We start from the raw sequence: 7,359 nt of genomic DNA on the forward strand, positions 1-7,359 counted from the left end.
GGGCTCGGCCAAGAGAATCTTTACTTCCCCGCTCTGCACTAAGTGTGCTTCACAGTGCTGCTGAGCATGGGTTGGATGGGACCTTCATTTGCACTCCTGGCTGGGGCATCCCCTTCGGGCCGGGTCGCCCGTCATCCCAATAAGAAGTGCATGGCTACTGATGGCTTTGTGGTGAAAGCCTATTAGTCTACTGCCATGGCTGCTAGACTGGCAAACACCAATGCTCTACTTCTTGTGTATCTGGAGGGCCTGATCCGAGATCTGGATTCTAAGAGCCCATCTGAGCTCATGCCTGAAATGACTTAACATCATGGATATGGTGATTCAGGGAGCGAGTGCTCAGGCCAAGGTCCTGGGTAACTCCTTGGCCCATCTCATCATAGCCAGGCGCCACATTTGGTAGAGCCAGCCGGCCTTGTCAGAGGCGGAACATGCTGCTGTTTTGGGGGCCAGCATTTCGCCTGGTCATGTGTTTGGTGCAGCTGCAGAGGCAGCCTTGGATGAAGCCTAAAAGGTGCGAATGCGCAATCAGGGGCTCTTGAGGTCACGTCCTCTGATGGCCCCAGAGAGACGTATTGGCCCACAAAGACCTCAGTCAGTGGGTCAGGGTTCCTCACAGGATTCTGGAGGTGGTAGACAGGCCTTTGTTCCCCGAATGGGCCGACAGAGGGTCCGTACTCGTTCTCGGGAGCGCGGTGCACGGAGTCCGCCCAAGTCTGCCCAGCGTTCCTGACTATACACTTCGGCTGGCATCAAGTCTTTCAAGCACCCATCTCAGTGCTTGGCGCCAGTGCACTTCATGCCCATAGGTGCTAAAGACCCTGGAGTGTGGGTACCTTCTGCAATTCCGCCTCCACGCTCCAGGCTTTCGGGGCATTTTATGGACAAAAGTGGGAGACAATTCTCTTTCAGGAGTGCTTGCCAGCGAGATCTCGGCCTTACACTCCAAAAAGGCTATACGTCCACTGGATCCACAGGAGGGAAATCAGGGGTTCTACTCCCCGTATTTCCTTGTCCCAAAGCGCACAGGTGGTTTCCGCCCCATTCTCGACCTGAGGAGGTTAAACAAGTACCTCAAGGTTCTTCCGTTCAGACTGACAGCATTATTTCAGGCCATTTGAGCAGGCGACTGGTTCACAACTGTGGACCACGCATCGTCGCTACCTGCGGTTTGCATTCCGAGGTGTAGCTTACGAGTACAATGTGCTCCCGTTTGGCCTGTCACTGTCTCCTCGAACTTTGACAAAGTGCATCGATGCCGCACTCTCCCCACTCCGGAGGAGGGGTATCAGAGTGCTGAAGTATTTGGACGATTGGCTGGTGTGCGCTCCGTCCCCAAGCATGGCTCGCGAGCACACTACAGTCGTTCTCGACCATCTAACTTCCGAAGGTCTTCACCTGAATGCAGAGAAGAGCCGCCTTGTCCCGAGCACTTTGGTGGAATATTTGGGGCTGGTCCTGAACTCAGTCACAATGACTGCCTGCCTGACACCAAAGTGGGTGACGGCCATCAGGGAGTGCATAGCAAGTTGCCTTGCTCAGTGCACTGTGACTGCTCTGCAATGCCAAAGGCTGCTAGGTCCAGGCAGTGCCTCTGGGTCTACTGCACACACGACCACTTCAGAGGTGGTTTGTGTGCCAAAGGCTCTCCATGCCCAGGGACAGGTTGAGGAAGGTAACCCTGTCCCGCACATGCCTCAAGACCCTCACATGGTGGATGGGTTCCAGAGCTGTCGCAGACGGGGTTCCTCTAGGCTTTGGGGCAGCCCGAATCACTATAACTGCCGATGCATCCCAGATGGGTTGGGGAGCTGTGTGCGAAGGCAGGACTGCCCGAGGGACTTGGGACTCTGTACGACAGTTGGCACATCAATCTCCTGTTCGTTTGGCACTGCAGCACTTCCTCCCAGTGGTGAGGGGCAAGCAGGTGATGGTACGAACGGACAACACTGCAGTGGTGTCTTACATCAATCATCAGGGCGGTCTGAAGTCTTCGTCTTTGCATGCCAGAACATGCCAGCTCCTTCTGTGGGCCCAGTCAGAGGACATGTCTCTGAGAGCCTTCTACCTTCCTGGCCTCCTCAATGTTGCAGCAGATCTGCTGTCCAGAGGCGCTCCTCATCCCGGCGAGTGGCGCTTACCAGGTGGTGGATGAGATATGGTGCCGCTTTGGTCAGGCCTCAGTGGATCTATTTGCAACGGAGGACAACACTCATTGTCCCCTGTGGTTTTCGATGAACGGCCTACCAGGACCACTGGGGGTAGATGCCCTGAGCCAGAACTGGCCTCCAGGGGTGCTTTATGCTTTTCCTCCACTGCCTCTCCTTCCAGCTCTGCTTGGCAGGGTGAGGTTGTTCCAGGCATGAGTGGCTTAGTGGCACCGAACTGGCCGCAGAGACCCTGGATGTCCGAGGTGTACGAGATGCTGGATGGGGAACCGTGGTGCCTCCCAACCAGAAAGGACTTGCTGTCCCAGGGACAGGGCCAGGGCCAGATCTGGCACCCTTGGCCCGAAGTCCTGAATCTTCATGTATGGCCCTTGAACGGCAGCGCTGGCATGTTCTTGGGCTGAGCAGGGCTGTCCACCCAACCACTCTACGGGTGTAGGTGGAGCGTGTTTGCTGGGTGGTGCCACAGGACTGGTGTAGACCCTGTGTCCTGTGACATGACTATGGTGTTGTCCTTCCTTCAGCACCTTTTGGATCAGGGGCGCTCGGAATCCACTTTACGTGGATATCTTGCTGCCATTTCTACGGCTCATGAGCGGTGTGATTGGCTCACCCCTGGGTCGCATCCCCTTGCAACACAGTTTTTGAAAGGTGTTAGGAGGCGTTGCCCTTCCAGACGTCATTTGCTCCCATCTTGGGATCTGCAGGTAGTCCTCGGGGCACTTTGCCTGTCTCCTTTTGAGCTTTTGTCTGACCTGGACCTGCGGGTCCTGAGTTTAAAAATGCTCTTTCTACTTGCCATATCATCGGCTAAGCGAGTGGGGGAGTTTGCTGCTCTTTCCGTTTTGGGGACGAGAATGAGGTGGTTCATCTCCTGCCGAACCCCGCCTTCCTACCCAAGGTGTTGCCTAGGAATTATGTGGCTAAGCCTTTGGTCTTGGAGTCCTTCTATCCTCCACCACACTCTTCTGAGGATGCTGAGAGGCTGCATGTGCTGTGCCCTGTAAGGGCCCTAAAGGTTTATGTGGCTCGTACCAGCTTGCTTCGCTCAGTGGATAACCTTTTTGTGAGCTATGGCACATCCACATTGGGCAGGCCTGTTACAAAACAGCGGCTGCCCCACTGGATAGTTGATCTCATTGCGATGGCTTATAATCATGCAGGGAAGCCTCCCCCGCATGGAGTGGTTGCTCACTCTACACGGGGAATGGCTGCATCTTGGGCACTGTTCAGAGGTGCGCCTTTGGAGGAGGTGTGTAGTGCTGCTGGTTGGGCATTCTCCTCTACCTTTGCCAAGTTTTACAAGCTGAATTTGCCTACTTCCACCATCCCCTCTGCTGTTTTAGGGGCTGTGATGGATGGGTGACACTTTGTGTTTGTTATTATGAGATTGCTCTATGTTTGCAATAAAGCTGCTCATGCACTTGCACTTGTGGTTGATGTGCTTACTTATTTATCAGATGGTGTGTCCTTGTGGGCTCCACCTCACCTTCCCTGTGACTGATTTGGCATACTGTTGTCACGTGGTTACAGGTTCACTGAAATGAAATGTAACGATTGTTTACGTATGTAAACATGGTTCTATGAATGAAAGTGAACCTGTAACCGTCCTGGTCACATGTCGGTGATTGGCTGGTTACGCCCAGTCGTCAGAAAGAGGGTGAGTGTGTGCACGCGCATCATTCATATAGGTGTAGCGCGCACCCACAGGTGTGTTTAATTTGGCATAATGCTCCTGACCCGAGGGTTGTAGTCACGTGGTTACAGGTTCACTTTCATTCATAGAACCGTGTTTACATACGTAAACAATTGTTTTCTAATTAACAGGTACTTTTTATCTTTTATTTAGCAGAGATTGGCAAATCCAGGGTTGAAATTGTGCAAATGGTTCTAATGAAGGTGTATGGAGTTTAAAACAAACAGAGTACCTCCTTATTACCACATGACATCACAAGGTTGAACAAAGTGCTTTCTGTTTGAGACAATAACTTAGCCTAAATATGCAGGATTTGTGTGTTGGATGAACATGTGTGAATGAAACAAAACACAACTCTATTTTTTTGATCAGGAAACATAACATAGATCCAAAAATAACATAATATGGGCCTTTTAAGTAGTTACTAAGCCCGAATAATAAACTATTTGTTCATTATGAAATAAGTCTTTGTTCATGCATAGGCTAATGAAGTGTTGTTATCATATTTATAGGCTGTACCCATTCATTATATAGATTTAAGTAGATTAATGCATTATATCCTTACCAGAGTGGCAAATAAGCTTAAACTATAGAATGGCGTTGATGTGTTCAATCTTAGTAATGGTTCATGGAGTTTTTGTGACTAAACCCTGTGCCTTGTAAATTCATTATTACCTTCTGCTCCAAAGGTGGTCACAAGTTACAGATTGTTTGTGACCCAGATTGGACCACTAAAAGAGCTCTGCTGATTAATGTTACCGTGACAACCTTGCACCAGAAAACACGTGATGATTTGTGACATCCATCTCCACACAGTTCTAAAGGTCAAAATTTACGTAATTTAAACTGGTTGAATTTTGTTAACTGTGTAATTTATTGTATTATCATAATATTGTATGTGTTTGATTCTTTTAGGGACTTGAGTTAAAAAGTCATACAATTTTACTTAATCACTGTTTTAATCAAGCTAAAAATGTGCTGATATATATTATTCCTTTTTTTTAACAGCTATTTTAGATGTTTAGTCAATAGCTAGGTAGCTTTGTTTTTACAACAGGCTCAATGGCACAATGCGAGCTACACACTACTGGCTACTGGTCAGAGGGACAGACTGCACAGCCACTTCTGCTCTAATGTAATGTCTATGAAAATGTATGTCTCAATGCTAATGGTAAATTTTACTAAATCTAACAACATTTAATTTGTAGTTTAGACTACCAGATTATTTTTATCTGAACATTATTTCAGTCTGACATTATTTGAATATTTATGAGGCTTACCTTTGTAAACACAGACCTGTGTTCCAATGTAAAGTGTTTAACATGTTGACATTCACGCACAGCTCGCTGTCCGCTGCCTGATCTGTCATTCGTATTTATTGATTTTAATGTGACTCATCATCCTTAGTGCAAAAATGATGAGAATAGCCACATAAGATCTTAAAATATATGCACCTCTGCAAGACACACAGGTAGGAGGAGGAGGGGGTCACAGAATAGGGATCTACTTGAGATTGATGTGGAAGTGTAAAATGACACACTTGATTGGAGTTGTCTATACATCAGAATTGGAGCTTGTCAGGAGGATGTAGATTACAGTGGAGAGACTGCTAACATTGGAATGTCAAAGGTCATCAATACAAGGGCAAGTGGAAAGTGATAAACATGTAAAAAGTATTGTGAAACATATACACCCTGAGGCAGAATTATTAAGCTATAAAAGTTACACAGGGGCATGTCCACCAGCAAAACTTTAAAAAGTAAAAAGATGCTTCTTGTAGCTATATGTTGATATTTTATGGCAAATGTCCAAGTTATGAGTGAGGAAAACAATATTTGTATGGACTGAAAATCATGTATTTTATTTTTATTTTTTTAGCTGAAGCTAACTGATTATTTTGTAAACACTTTTTGTTGATTGGATGATTGTATTATGTATGTTGTGTGAGAGAGATGGAAAGTAGCTGATATGGAATAGAGCATCTCTTTTTGTAAGGTTAATGCTCCCATCTGTATATTTATTTGATTTTTCTTTTAACTGTAGGTGGCAGATGTGAAACCTGTTCCCTTCTCCCCCTCCCTTCATCATGGCCTTGGTTCAGACTCACCTGTACTTTCTGATGTTCTGTCAGACTAAAACTGGCACATTATCAGATGGCAGTAATGTAGATAGCTTCTAGTGGTTAGAATACAATAGGGCTGGGTCAGCCAGTCTTATTACAAATGCTAGTTTTAATGCTTTACATTTCCCTTTTGATGTTGTATTTTACTTGACCTCCATTAGCTATGAGCTATTCTTCCAGGAGACCTACGTTGCATGTTTCTCTTCATATAATGTCTCAACAAACCTAAACTATCTTATACCAAGTCAGACAATAAGCATTCTCATTCTATCCATGATTTATTTATATACTTAAAAAAAATAAAACAAATTCTATATGCAAATTCCTAAAAGTATTTCAGCTTCTCAGCCTCTCAAGGTACAGTCTCAAGGTTGCTGTATTAATGATTCTGCATTTTGTGTGAATATATAATAATTTTATAGGATACTTCAGCTTTATTTTAAATTACTGCAAAACAAACCCTTAGCACTGTCTGTATCCTTAGCCCTTCCAACTATTAACTCAACAGTACATTGATTTACTGTATTCTGAGCTTGGTCCCCCATAAGGGAGCCAAGTCTTCGCCATTGACTGTCTAAACAGATTTCTGTCTATGCGACACACATACTCTCAGACACACAGATGTGTGGGCTGCCTCACCTGGCTCCCATGGGTGCTGCAGCGGTCAGAGAAGTGGTCCTCGACTCCCAGCTCCAATTAAGAGAACAGACAGTCGGCGAGAAGGAGCTGGGCTATGGCCTCCTTGCAGATGCAGAAACACTCTATCAGAATATTAATGCTCACGGACATGTTTACGTGCCATCTATATGAAGCACAAAGTTAATAATGATAAAAAAGGGTTGGCAGATCACAACAAAAACTGAATATTGTATTTATATACATTTATTGATCAATATATATAAAGCATCATAGTGTCATTTCACAACTTAAAAAATGCAACAAATTTTTAAGAAGTCCTTTTAATGAATCATGCACACCGCTCCAGGTGTTGTCATCAGGAGGTAATTCCCAGACAGACAGATCCTCCTCCTGTTGTGCAGCAGATGGCTCTAGCTGAGACTCACTGCCACTGTCTCCCAGCCTCTGTCTTTGTGCTAATCAGACATTTAGAAAGTATAGTAACCACAGCAACAACATACTACTATTATGCAAAATATAAATGTTTTTCATAGCACATTCTGTTATTATTAGTGTGGAAAATATGACAAATGTATGGTCATGGTGTGGTTTATATGTTACTCCTGCTAAAATGTGTGCCTGGGATCATGTAATCCAAGTGTCCTTATTATAGTATTTCTTTGGATCTGAGGTACAGCTATATTTTGAATTTATTCCTTAATTATTTAAAAAAAAAGATGTACCGGTAGTTAATA

At 45.5% G+C, this 7,359-nt stretch overlaps 1 pseudogene; it reads left to right on the plus strand.

Annotated features, from left to right (window-relative positions):
- The first annotated feature begins 520 nt into the window (after positions 1 to 520).
- Positions 521 to 3,534, plus strand: LOC129409149 (uncharacterized; annotated as a pseudogene).
- Positions 3,535 to 7,359: the final 3,825 nt, after the last annotated feature.

This window comes from Boleophthalmus pectinirostris, unplaced genomic scaffold, assembly GCF_026225935.1.
Source record: "Boleophthalmus pectinirostris isolate CB_2022bp ecotype Guang Dong unplaced genomic scaffold, ASM2622593v1 HiC_scaffold_19, whole genome shotgun sequence".
NCBI lineage: Eukaryota > Metazoa > Chordata > Actinopteri > Gobiiformes > Gobiidae > Boleophthalmus > Boleophthalmus pectinirostris.